The sequence below is a fragment of the Suncus etruscus genome, chromosome 13 (genome assembly GCF_024139225.1).
Source record: "Suncus etruscus isolate mSunEtr1 chromosome 13, mSunEtr1.pri.cur, whole genome shotgun sequence".
NCBI lineage: Eukaryota > Metazoa > Chordata > Mammalia > Eulipotyphla > Soricidae > Suncus > Suncus etruscus.
In genome coordinates this window covers 49822203-49837264 of record NC_064860.1, presented here as the reverse complement: position 1 = coordinate 49837264, position 15062 = coordinate 49822203, and the positions used below count along the sequence as shown (strand labels likewise).

The following is a 15062-nucleotide window of genomic DNA, read 5'->3' as shown; positions in this document are numbered from 1 at the left end:
TAGCTGAAAATACAGATTGTATTTATCCATATGTTCATCTCTCTACCCATTTATACATGTAGCATTGCTTTATTCATTTATCATATTTTATTTATTTGTCCCTTTAATCACCATTAGTCCTATTGATATCAATTTTATCATATTTTGTTATTAACTTATTTGAATACATTTAGAATTTATTTTGAAATATCTATAATGATTTTGTTGATCATCATGATTTGGGGAGATGCAACTTCTGTGCCTTTGTTATATTTTGGGGCCACATTTCTTGTTATTCAGTGATGACTTCTAAGTCTGCATTTAGAGATCACTCCTAGTAGTGCTCAGAAGATCAAAGCCAGGTGTGTCTGATGGATGGCTAGTGCCTGCCTCCTGTTCTATCTCTATGGTTCCTACACTTATTATTTTAAATCTCATTATATATTCTAATTGTTTTTACCTTTTAAAATACTCATATAATGTAACAAGCCATTCCTGATTTATATAAAGATTTTAGTTTGTTTTATTTTATTAGACACAATAATACTCCTCTAAAACTTATATTTAAGTTCATTTTTTAAACTGAAGATACTATTATTTTAAATCTTTTAAAAGCACCATACAAATAATCTCTCTGAAACTTTTCTAGAAGGAATTTAAAATTAAATGTTTTTTTCAATTATAAGCATCTCCCATATTTACACTGATGTAAATATTTCCTGAATTAACATTTCATATCTAAATTACTTTTATCACTAAAATTAGAACTTTTGCCCCCTAAAAGGCTGGAGCTATAGCGCAGTGGGCAGGGCACTTGGCTTGCACACAACCAACCCAGGTTTGATTCCCGGCATCTCATTTGGTTCCTAGCCTGCCAGGAGTGATTTCTGAATGCAGAACCAGAAGTAAGCCCTGAGTGCAGCTGGTTGTGCCTCTTCCAAAATAAATTGTACTCCTTCCATTAATCATTTAGTAGACATCTTCTGGTCTTTACAAATAAGTTATATATCATCAACATAATAAGTGTAAATAATAATAAAGTATGTTACATAAAGCTTATGTGATGCAATTGATATATTCTCTATATAAAATTATACATATGTTTATATGTCTGACTATATATATTACAATTTCTCTTAGCTATGGCTATTTTTAGAAGTAAATCTCAAGGAATTAGGAGAATATTTAAGAAAAATTCTCAAATGAAGTTTTGTACCTTACCATTATATAACTATATAATGTATGTATAAGTAAATAAACACATAGTTATCAATTTATAATAACTAGATATCTTACTTAAGAACTCTTTAGCACTCATAATGAGAACTTATTTCATGCCAGTTCAATATATTTAATTTTATAATTCATATGATAAAGATTTCTTTATTCCATTTTAGTTCATTATTTTTTCCTTCATCATTATGTGGTATAAGACAATACACATATACCATAGGCCTATTTATAAAATTTAGTTATGTTTTTACCATTCCATGAATAAAGAAAAATTATATTTTCCTTGTAGTTAATCTTTTAAAGGGAACCAAGAGAGGCTGAAGAGGTAAAATAGCAAGAAGGTCATTTTCTTAGTGCATAGCCAACCGTGTTCAATCCAGAACACTTCATATGGTTCCCTGAGTCACACCAGAAGTCATCTCTGAGCTCAGAGCCAGGAACAAACCATTAGTACTATCAGGTTTTTGGTGTGGCTCAAAAACAAAATAAATAAATGCATAAAGATTGGAATAATGTGGTGAGAACTCAAAGCTGTGTTGATTTGGGATTGAATACCAATCGCCCTCCTCAAAATGAGATCATATTCACTCTTACAGACACTAAGCTTCATCTTGTTCTGTATCCCATGTACAAATGGAAACCTTTGATCTGGTTCTATATTCTTGAGAGAATAGGAAAATAATTCCTATTTAAAAAATACATTGTATGTGACCTGTCAATTTACCCATGTCCTTATCTATCATTTGTTGCAGGCAAATCTGATTTATTACTTGCTTAAACAGTAACGAGCACTAAGAATATAAATACATATTTAGGGTTCAAAAACAAACTAAGATTTTTCTTGTCATCAACTTTTTAACTCTTACTGGATTTTAAAGACATTCCAGTTAGTAGAAGTGAAGACTATTTTTGGGGGACCCAGTATGGGGAAACATAAGAAGTCACACTCTTGAAAAATTAGAGCAAATTTAGTGTAGCTTTTACTTGGTAAATTAGCTGCAAGTTACAATGCATATGTTTACCTTTCTTTGCTAGAAGAATTAAGCCCAAACTTTCACTGATTTGAGTGTGTGTAACATGAGCTTCTGCCATGTTTACTCACTTTGCAATGATCATCTTAAGCAAGTCCTTTTTATTATCCTATGGAAGAACTTCAAGGATATTAATGATGTGCAAAAATACATTGTGCTGATATTACAGTGGCCAAAACTTTACCCAGTTCTCACAGATTCAAGGCCAAAAATATCTCCCTACTGTGATTTGGAATTGAAAAAAATTTTAAGATCACTGAAGAGTTTAGACACTATAGGCTAGTCAAATTGCCATTACCCATGCTATTCATATTTCTATAATTAGGTCAATATGTACTTCAAACAAAGGAGATAAATCAAATCAAGTAAAATAAAAATTAAAGAGACTTGGCTTCCTAACTCACATTATTGTAATATTCATACTGCAAAGTAAATCAATATTTGGACAAGTTATAGGAAATATTGTCAAGTAACAACTCCAAGAAAAAGACAGTAGGGGAGACTTACAGGAAAAAGAAAAACTTAGAATTTCTCCATAATCAAATCCACATAATGGAATATTCATCCCTCATTTGTATTAGTTGTCATTTTTAATCGCAATCAACATATATTCCTATGTCTTGCTTATTACATGAGAACATATTGTATCACTTGATGAGGTGACACACAGAGGTTAGGATGGTGCTGTGATTCAGGAATGAAAGTATGAAGAAATCCCAGAGAGTCTCTGTTTTCATCTCTTATCCATCAATTTAAAACCTACAACCACAAAATTCATTTATTTATCAGCATCTGTCACTTGCACATCTCTTTGGCACTTTAAATTTAACATGTTTAGGAGAAAGAGAGTATGATAGGTCTAGTGCTTGCCTTGCAGGTTGCTGACCCAGGTTTGCTTCCCAGCACTTCAGAAGGTCCAGAGTTTGCCTGGAGTGATCCTTGAATACAGAGCCAAGAGTTAATAACTGAGCACAACCAGGTGGTGACACAAAATAAAAAGCTTCCCAAACAAAAAAAAAAGCAATTTTTAAAAGATAATTATTAATTTCCTCTTCTAAAACTATTTAAGTTTTTAACTTCCAGTTAAAGTTATTCTATTCTCTGATTGGTCAAGCCAGAAGATTGCATTGTGTTCTTCTACCACTACATAAATAATCCAACTATCCTACTTGAACAATCTTCAAAATATCTCAAACTTCTGCAATTTCCTCCAATTCCTCAGTTTAACTGAGTGCATATTCAATCTATAACTCTCTAAATGATTTCACATAGACTCTCACTAGTTTGCACAGGATGCAAAATAGTCACAGCATAGCATGTGAAATATTGTTCTAAAAAGAGTCTTTCAGAATATATTATTCTAAAGTTCTGACCATGGAATTGATTTTTGATACCATATTCAATAAATCACAAAAATCCTAACTAATTTCCTCCTAGAATATTTGATGGAAATTTTTTTTTGTAATTTTTATTTTGACCATATTGGCTTACGTATATGCTGGCTTATAAGACGACCCTTCAACCCATGAAAAACTTCCTAAAAGTCTTCCACTCGTCCCTGAAGCTGGAACAAGTTTCAGCACACCGTATACCAGCATATAATATGACTCCCGACTTTTAGGAAGTTTTTCATGGGTTGAAGGGTCGTCTTATATGCTGGCAAATATGGTACATATCTTTCACAGTACTATTTTAGGTACATATTAACATTGAATGAGGGGAATTCCCATCACCAAATTTGCCCTCCCTCCACCCCTGTTCTAGTTCTGCAACCCGTATCCCCCACCCTCACTCCCTGGGCTGCTAAAATAAGTGGTCCCCTCTGTGTCTAGCTTACTTTTATCATGCACCTTAGTCTCATCTACTTTTCTGAGTTGGATTAATACACCAACTATTAAGTATCAGAATTTTGGCAATGACTATTCCTCTGATCTAGAATGCTCTGCATCTACCTGGCAGTCCATATGATTTTTTTACTTTCTAGTCTCACTGAAAGCATTATTTCCTATGGAAGCTTATCTGGTCCAGCTTTCCACAGTATCCTTCCTCCATCACTGCTTCCTTATCACCTTCCTGTACTGCATTTTTAATTTTCATCACATTCCATACTTACTTGTTTACATGCTTAACTTGTGATTTCTATTATCACCATCACCACCACCATAAAATTTCTGTAGACACTTGGATGTTAGAGGTTTTATATTCACAAATTCTTTCTAAATTTATATAAAGTAAATGTCCAGCTAGTTGTAAAGAGTGACAGATAAAGTGGAATAAGGGGAGAAGAAAGCCAGGGAAAAAATTAAATTAATTTGATTATATGCATGCTCAAAATTAGATAAATAGAATGTTGTAGAGCCATACTAATTTGAAATATCAAATGTAATGCTGATGTCATTTGCTGGCAAATTATGCTATAAAGGAGAAGAAATGATGGAATAAATATGTAGATACATGTTATATCAAGTCATTTACTCCTGGCTCTGGAATCACTGCTGGTCCTGCTCAGAAAACTAAATGGAATACAGGGAATCAAATTTGGCTCTAGTATATGCAAGATAAGTGCCTTATTCACTGTACTAGCTCTAATTCCTTTAACTTTACTTAAAAATAAATAGAAAATATGGTGACTGTTGGGACCTGAATTCTAAACAAGGAGGGACTCCATTTTGTAAAAACCACATGGCAGGCTCTTCTTAGGTTCTGAGTAGGGAAAGACACCATTCTGTAAGGATCACATGGTGTAGGCCACATGTTGGGGTTTCACAAGCTTATATCCATAGACCCCCCCAACCCAATCTACCTGGCCATACCAAGTAGCCTATCAGGGAAGGACGAGGGAGCATTAGGAAGGTAACCTAGACAAGAGCCAATCATTTTAAGGATCATCAGAAAACTGGAATCTCCCTATATTCCTTCTCTATATAATCTTCCTCATGACCTTGGGCGGGGCTCATCTCCTTCGGGTATGTCCCTGGCTGGCCTGGCTGGGGAATATTGTTGGCAGACGGATTAAAGTATTAAACTTTATTCCAGTTGTGTGGTCTTGTCCTTCTACTCTGGAACCCTACAGTGACCTATTTACTAGTAGAACCATTTAGTAGTGAGCATTATAAGTCAATGGTACTGTTGTTTTTTATTATATTTTACGTAGGGAAGAACTACTCTATACTTATAAACTTTAATCAATGAAATCACAAAGTAGAGCCATTAAGCCCAACAATTTCTGTAGAAAATTTATTTGGATAAACTTCCAATGTGAACAGTAAGTCTACATAGCATGAAGATACCATAACTGCATCTGCAACAGATTCAGCCATTCAAAATTTTGTCACCCACTATTTACAAAAATATTTGTCAGATTAGTGATTTTACAATGATGATTTAGACAACTTTTCATAACTGAAAGTTGCTGCAAGATGGTACCTTCAACCAAAAAAAATAATAACTTTCAAATAAGACCACTCTTCCCAAATACTTAGTTTTGCACATACAGTTAAAACAGTCCAACTCTTCTCAGCTTATATGTCTAATAATACTCTGGTGTCTTGATAATAAATTTACCCTAAATCTTATTCCAGAATATTTCACCCTGAAGACTCATCTTTATCAAGTTTTAGAGCTTATGCGACTACAACTATTAAGGCATCAATTTCTTATTCCTATTATCTCTCACTGTCTATCACAATATTTGCAAACAGTATGAGTTAACCATTAAAACTTAAGCATTCCAAACTTCTCTCTCTATTGGTTCTCTTTTACCTCTACTTTTTACCAGAATTTCTTGAATTGAGCAGTAATCACTCTAAACCTGGGGGTAAAACAGGGCTATTCATTATGAAAGTAAAGTATAGTTGATAATGGTAGCTTAATTAGGTTTGAGTACTAAAATATACTACGTATTTAAGTGAGCCAGAGGCAAGCTATAAAAGACATATGAATTAAATGAACCATAGGAGGTTACATCCTGTACCTGGGGTTTTGCTCATTAATTCTGGAGACTGGCCTGGTTATTCTAATTCCAAGGAGATACAGCATTTTAAATTTGAACAATGACTTAAGGATCAGCATCCCCAATCCCCTGCTATTAGAAATTATTAAATCAACAAGTCTGAACTATAAACACCAGTAGATTTGATGAGATCTTTTATTACAAGTTTATTTAAAAATGGAAAGTGGACTATACTTAAACAATTTAGAACCATGGTACATCCATAAAGCTTTGCTAATGTTTGGTTCTCATACTGTTAGAAAAGCTTTCTCCTTTACAGCCCTAAACTCTTACCATTCCAATAATTATATTTTTTCCCACCACTTTACTGCAGAAGTCAGAGTCAGCGAATAGTAAGAGTAATAGCAGATTTAGAGGAAGCCATTTCCTATGTTGCCATTCAATTAGCAAGGAAAAATGGGCTTTAACACCATCATTTGTGCCTTGACCCAGAAACAGTCCATTAAGCAGAGGAAGGACAAAGCATCAATAACTTAGCAACCTGCACTTTTTCTTTTTCTCTTGAGATGAACAGCTTTCAGTAGCAATTCCAGCTATCTGGCTTAGTTGTTTCCTTCCTCTGCTAAAATAAGGAGCTCCTACTATTATAGGTTTACCCTTGGTAATGGATGTCAGGGTTTAAACTCATAAAAGGAAAACTTATCATATTGGATAAATTTCAACAATATGGCACAATCCCTAAATTATTTTGTGAAATATTACTTATTTCAATACTCATTCTCCCACTTCTCACCCCAGCATGTCTTTTCTTTCTTTTTTTTTTTTTTTTACAAGTAACAATTTCTTACAACATTTGTGGGGCCCTGGGTTCTGAGCAAGGAGAGATGCTATTCTGAAAAGACCAAATGTTGTAAACCTCTTAGGCTTTTCTTCCTCAAGCCTAAATATCCCTGCCCAAATCTATCTGGCCATACCAGGAGGCTTATCTGAAAAAGACACTGGGAAGTGGTAAGTCTCCAAGACAACAGCCAATGATCTTAAAGATCATCAGAATCTAGAACCTCCCTATATCTCCTAATATAAATCAATTTATGACCTTGACAGAGATCATCTCCTCTGGGAGACAGCCCTGACCAGTGAGTATCGGGCTGATGTATTATAGTGTTTTATAGCTTTACTCCAATTGTGTAGTGTCCTCCTTCAACTCTGGACCCTAATATATTCTAATATAAACAAGGGAAAGGACAAAACAGAAGCAATAAAAATGTGAAAAGCTAACTTCCACAGAACTGGGTGTTTTGACTGTAAGAAAAGAAGCACAGAGAGTCAGAAAGTCAGACAATACCATGATGAAGAAAATTACATAATTAGCAACATAATTAGCAAGTGTATGATCTCCAAAGGGCTACTGATCTATAGGCCAAGTCCTTAAAAAATTGTCTGAAATAATAAACTGCAAACAAGTTGTTAGCAGGGTAAAGCAAATAAATTGAACTATATCTCACATTACAAAGAAAGTATTGAGGAATGTTTAAGTTACTTTGGTTTTTGGTAACTGGTCTTTCATGCTTTTTAATTTTATTATTTATTTTAAATCCAGGTTCTATTGCCTAAAACAGATGGTAAATTAACTTTTTAACTAACTAGATGATACACTCAGAAAGTAACAGAACCTACTCTAAAGGTTGTGTTATCCTAATATATTTTAAATAGTAGCCAATTTTTTTCTAGTCACTGGTTAAAAAATAAAATGGTAAAAAATTTTCTATTAAATAGAAGTTTGCATTCATGCAAATGAAACTAGATTGAGAAATATCCATTCTCTGTAGCAGAAAAACTTTTCTAATCCTTCTAATTTATCTATGTCCTAATTTAAAAAGAAACAGTTGCATCTTTGTTAAAAATTGGAAACAGAGGAGATGGAGCAATAGCACACTGGTTGGTGTTTGCCTTGCACTTTGCCAACCCAGAACGGACTTCCATTCAAATAATGGCATCCCTTATGGTCCCATGAACCTGCCAGGAGTTATTTCAGAGCACAGATCCAGGAGTAACCCGACTTTCACCAGGTGTGACTTAATCCCCCCAAAAAAAGATACACACACACAAAAATGGAAACTGAATATGTAAATAGTAATTCAAACATGAATGTGAATTGTGGTTGTCAAATAGTGATGCTCCCATAAATGAATTCAAACACTCAATTTTTTCTATATAAAATTAAACTCTGTAATGTCAATATTTTTCTCACTCCTAGTACCTTGTATTATTAAAGTTTTACTCCTTTGCAAAATTATAGCTTATTATTTCTAGTTTAGTGTTACCATGATTAGGATTTGCTTATACAATGCAATATACAGAACAGTTGTTTTTGCTAAATTCATGCACATATTGAGGCTCATTTTATGTAAATTCATTTATGCCATGATCTTAAACAATAGTAGTAAAAAAATTTTAAAAAGTGAAATAGAAAGTGAGATAAGTCATAATATTAGGCAATTGGAATTCAATCCATTGTCACTTAAAAATTGAGAAAAGAAAAGACACTCGTGGTATAGGCAGACAGCATGGGACAGAGAAGGGTGAGAGGGGCTGGTTATGTTCATTTCATAAAATAATTAAATGAAGAAGAAATTGATTAGACCTGAAGAAATTCACTATACCCAAAGACTAAAAGATGAAAATCAAGAACTCTTTGGAACTGGAGAAACTAAGATACTATTCAAAGAATGGTGAATCCCTCAGTAAAGAAGTTTCAAGAGAATGTAAAGACCTAATAAGAATATTAAAAGATCAAGGCTTTTTCCTTGTGAAAATATCCAAAGTAACTTTTATGTATATTGAGATCTGTAGATCAAGGCAGTTTGGAAGAAGCCCTGTTGTAAATGTAACTTCCAAAGTAGTTAACTTCAGAACACAAAGCCTCAGAGCCATATTCTTATAGGGGAAAAGTAAATTGTCTTAGTATAAGTACACCACAGCATGGTCTGACTGTCACATTAGTATAGAACAAATACAAGCACACAGGAGCAGATTATTCAAATTCTCACTTCCCTGTAGCGTGTGAAATAGAAATGAGCAAATCCAAGGAGCAAAGCTTTGAAATACTATTTTCTTTACCACCAGAACTCACTGCAAGTACATTTATCTTATGCCTGTTACTGTCAAGTGAATTTTGTTTTGGCACTCAGCAAGGAGATCCATGAGTTAATTTAACAAAAGCTTTATAAATTATTCTAATGAATAAGTTTCATTGAAATATAGTTCTTGTCATCCTCATTTGCATCAGTGATTCTAGCATTTTTTGAGTTTTAGACTAATTTATCCTCAATGATATATATTATTTCTTTCTCTGTTTCATCACAGACATCAAAGTACAACATAACCAGATTCTACTGTTGGGGCTCAAAAATCACTCTGAGGATCTGAGAGATAGTAAAGTAGGTAAGGTACTTGCCTTAAGCAAAACCAGCCCTGTTTGATCATTTGACACCACTTATGATCCCCTAAACACTCCCAGAAGTGTTTCCTGAGCACAGAGCCTGGAGTAAGCCTTCAGCATCACTCAGTGTGACCAGTCAAAACAAGAAAAATCCTCAGTAAATCCCCCAAAGAAAAACCATGAATCGCTCTAGGTTTTGTTGTTGTTGTTGTTGCTGTTGCTTTTGAAGTTGGACAAATCAGCAGTCTTGAGAAGTTGAATAAAAAGGCAGATTGATAAAAATAAGAATAAGGAATAAGAAACATTTTAAATTATATATATATATATATAGCTCCTGCACTCAGACAGAATCACAACATAGCAAAATAAATCACCTATTTGATTTCTAATGTAACATAATTAGCTTAGACAATGGCTGGTAGGGAAAATGGAGGTCAGTTGGTGTTGGTACCCAACAAAGCAGAACAAAGTAACACCATGAGGCTTCAAATTCTACCTTTTTTCCATATACAAGAAGAAGGAGAGTTAGATTCAACCATTTTCACCTCCTTTACAGTGAGAGGGGATTTCTTTCTTTGTACACGTAAGTTTTCTTTTTTCCCAAAGTCAAACCTCTGGCAGACTTGAGAGCACATCCCATGAAATCAGTCTTGACAAATTTTAGGTGTCTAGCCTTAGATCTCCACCTATACTAGTCTCTTAACCAGAAGATCACTTGTGGAACCTTAGCACTTAAACAAAATTTTCCATATGATCTAGATATTTTATCCAATATTGATGTAGGTCTTTCTGTGAAGGTGCTTTAGAACTATGACTGAAGTCCATACTTAACTGATTTTAAGGAAAAGACATATTTTTATTTCTTTTCTTGGTTGTCTGATGCAAATATGTTTAAGATTTGAAGGACAAAAGCGGAGTCATCCCAAGACTAATTTCATGGGATGTGCTCTCAAATCCGAGCAGAATTCTAACTTTGGGAAAAAGGAAACCTTATGTATACAAAGAAAGAAATCCTCCTCAATATAAAGAGGATGAGAATGGTTGAACCCTACTCACTTTCCTCATATATTTTAAAAAGTAGAATTTGAAGCTTCATAACTTCGTTTTGTTGTTCTTAGTATATGTAGTATGAAATAATTAAGGATGGAGCTGGATGGCGATGGATGGTGAAGGATTTCTTTCTGCCACCCCAGGCCACATGGCTCTGCAACCCCATTTAGCCAGCGGGTTCCAGGCCCAGGTAATCGGCGTAATCACTCACTCACACGCAGGCGTCAGGAAGCAACAACTTTATTCATGCCCTATCCACCACATGTGTGTGGCCTACTCATAACCTTTCAAGCATTCAGCCATTCTTGGCTAGCCCTGCGTCTTAACTCACTTCAGCCATCTTCAGGGCCAAAGGAAACGGCCAAAAGGGCCGAATTCCCTGGGTCCCAGCCTTATCTACCTTTTCCAAGACCCCTCCCAGGAATGGGAGGTCTTGCAGGTAAGGTCACACCTATTATCCGGTTCCCAAGACCCCTCCCAGAAATGGGTGGGTCTCAGGTACACCACAGTATAAAAGGTAAGGTGTTTTCTAACTGCAACCTGATCACTACCAGGAGTGAACACTGAGCACCACCTGCTGTATACCCAAACAGAAAACAAATTAACAGTAAGACTCTAAGGGATGTCCTTGAAGAACAAGAAATTCTCCTTATGAATAATAGCTGGCAATGAGACTTGACAATTCTAATCAGTTTTTCCAGATGGCTCAACCTACACATTTCTGACTTTTAGCTATTTCATTGTACCATGTGTAACTAAAACACTAAATGAGTATCAAAAGTCTAAAGACCAAAACCAAAATGATAGAATGCCAAGTGAGAGGTCTGATTTTATGTTAGCCATTTCTTTTGTACAGAAACAAGAAGGAAAAAAATAAATGCTTTTAGAACTAAAGCCACTTCAGTGACTAAAACTAAAATGAAATATATTTAAATGAAAGGTTTGCTACTAAAATATGCTCAGTTACTATACATTAGTGATTTCTTGTACTACACTGATAGCTATATAGCTAATGAGTAAATATATAAATTCTATGAGTATTTAATGTCAATGAATGATAAATTATAATAATTTAATTGCAACTGACTTATAAAGATCATTATTTATAAATTGAAACCAATATAAGTGGATATTTTTATAACTTCTATGAACACTTTTAAGATGGTATATGTTATTCCATAAATATATGTATATTAGTATATAATCAATACATCTCTGTGCCTATATTTATGTAACCAATGTCTATATATGGTGCATATATGTATATATATGTATATATACAAATTCCTATTCATCTTAAGGACTTGAGAATTATATATTTTTCTTATTTGAGATTCTCTATGCTATAGCAACATTTTCCATACTTTAATTGCAAATGTAGCATTTTATTTAATCTACATATACCAAGCTGGATGGCAGTTACATTTTTCGCACAGGAATCCTACCTATTGTAGTCTCACTATCTTGAAAGCTTAGTCTTCTTACAATTCATTATTTTGTATATATTATCTTACAAATAATGGTCATCTCAATACATTATCTTATTATAATATAATTAGTTACTAGAGAATGAAGAATTATATATAATGTATTTTCCTATCACCAGTGTGGGTCTAGTAAATTGCACTTGCATTTCATTAGCTAGCTGTATTCCCTGGGACCATTCTGCTGGATAGGAAAGAAAAAAACCTTAAACTGCTAAGCCAAAGGAGACTTACTTATTGAGAAACTCTGTTCCAATCAACTTCTCTCTGAATAGTAATTTTAACGCATATTTGAATGTCACAACAAAAATTTAGAAAGGTTTGGTCCAGATTTATAATATACCCTTGCCCTATGTCAGGATTGCCTCTTCACTATCAAACATATTAACAGAGTGACACATTTGCTAAGATTGATGAGTCTAAATATATGCATTAAAATCACCCAGGTTATGTGGATTTCTCTCCCTAGTATTGGGTTCATATTCTCTGAATTTAGACAGAGTGATACTCATCTCTCCTATAATACATAGCAATGTATATTCCCTTCTCTAGAAACCTCTGTACTCTGGCTATTTATTGTTCCTCCTGTCACCTATTCTTGACAATCTCTGATATTTTTGAGATAATTTTCTATTTGCTTACTAATTGGCTAAATAGAATGATAATCATGGTTTACTTCTAGGTTGTAATTTGGGTTTTATTACTTTTGGTTCTTTTTTTTTATTTATTTATTTATTTATTTTTTTAAAAATATGGAACGCTTCACGAATTTGCGTGTCATCCTTGCGCAGGGGCCATGCTAATCTTCTCTGTATCGTTCCAATTCTAGTATATGTGCTGCCGAAGCGAGCACTACTTTTGGTTCTTGAAGTACTATGTGATGCTGATGATCAAATCCAGGGTCCTGCATACAAAGCATAAACTCCAACCCACTAAATAGATCCAATTTTCTACATGCAAAACATGAATTGCAGCTCACTGACTCTCTTCAATCCTCCAAACTGGTATATTTTACTAACAAATCCACTTTATTAAAATTGTCATATCTTAGATGTATATAGTATGCAACCTTTTCAGATTTTTCTCTTTTAACTCATATTATGTATTTATGATTCCTTCAGGGTTGATAGGTATTTTCATTTATTTTTTAATTGAAAGTACAATTTTTTTCAGAATGTGCCACAGTTTATCTGCTCAGGGACATATTAGTTACTTCTAAATTTTAACAATTATGAATCAAGATGCTATAAATATCAGTGTGTAGGCTTTTGTGGAGACATATGTTTTCAATGCATTTAGATAAATACTGAAGAGTTAATTACTGAATCATATGTCAAGAACATGTTTATTCTTGTACAAAACTCCTAGTTGTCTTTCAAAGTGACTATAGTTTTGCAATCCCACAAAGCATAAGACAGTTTCTGTTGCTTGACATCCTTTCCAACTTTTGGCATCATTTGTATTCATGATTTGGTCAATTTAAAGATGTGTGATCTTGATGGTACATGATATGTAATATCTTTACATATGCCTATTTGTGTTTATTGATCACATATTTATTAAGCTCTTTGGCCATTTTAATCCATAATATACTATCACAGTTTATAATATCCTTTATTCTATAATTGTATGTAATAACCTAATAAGGAACTCAATTTTTTACAAAACTGCATTCCTACTCTCATCTAATTTCTATCTCCTATGCAAAGTATGGGATATCTAGGTGATGCAAAGCATTTTAATGAGTAAATAAATAAAATGAGTCAAACAAACTGAATAATCCATTTTAGGAGACACTAATCAGGGGTCCTCAAACTTTTTAAACAGGGGGCCAGTTCACTGTCCCTCAGACCATTGGAGGGTATGACTATAGTAAAAACAAAACTTATGAAAGAATTCTTATGCACACTGCATATATCTTATTTTGCAATGAAGAAACAAAACAGATACAAATACAATATGTGGCCCACAGGGCCATAGTTTGAGGACCACTGCGTGACTAAATCATTAAAATAATTCTAGGTACACTATGAATATCTGAAGATATTTAAAGGTTCACATACTTTTCATTAAAGCAACTTAAAGTATATGGTCTAGGTAAGTTAAGTATACCTGGTGGCTGGAGAAATAATACAGAGAATATGATGCTTAACTTGCACAATGTGGACCCAACTTGGACCTTGGCATTGTTTGTGGTTCCTAAGCACTGCCAGGAGTAATCCACATACACAAAGCTAGGAATAAACTATGAGTATTGCTTGGTGTGATGCCCAGACAAAAAGGATACATGTTGAATAACTTTTATAAAATTAGGATTAATAAAGAAAAATAGTTATGACTTATAAATATTAATGGGAGCTAATGGAATTATGAGAAAATTAATTGACAAATATAGGAGATCTCTGTAACAGTAATGATTTTATGATTGGAATGTAAACTTATGCAAGGATAAGGATTTTTAGGCCACCTTAATCCTAGTTCTGCACTCAGAAATCTCTTCTGGTGATGCAGGAGGGCCAAATGGGATGCCAGGAATTGAATCTGAGTTGACTATGTGCAAGACAATGTTCTACCTATTGTACTATCACTCTCATCCCAATGTATGAGTTTTAAAATGTATTTGTTATTCCTTTTTTCAACACATAAGGGCCTTCATAATTTTAAAGCTGTTCCTCTAATGGGGCAATTCATAATTAAAGGGTTTTGTTTGTTTTAGTTTGTTTCTAACACAAAAAATAAAATAAAATAAATAATTGGATAAACTATTGTTTCTTAAATGGCTGGTATAATATTGAGCTGTTCAGCAAATTTTGCCTCTGGGCAATTTTTCAAATTTTCAGGTGGTAAATAATTGCAGATAACCTGTGAGTTAAGATTTGACATTAGTGAAA

The 15062-nt window shown here is 33.8% G+C and overlaps 1 non-coding gene across 1 annotated transcript; it reads right to left on the bottom strand.

Annotated features, from left to right (window-relative positions):
* Positions 1–12917: 12917 nt before the first annotated feature.
* LOC126026581 (U6 spliceosomal RNA) lies at positions 12918–13024 on the bottom strand. The gene has a single exon (XR_007501804.1). It is a non-coding gene; the product is annotated as a U6 spliceosomal RNA (small nuclear RNA).
* Positions 13025–15062: the final 2038 nt, after the last annotated feature.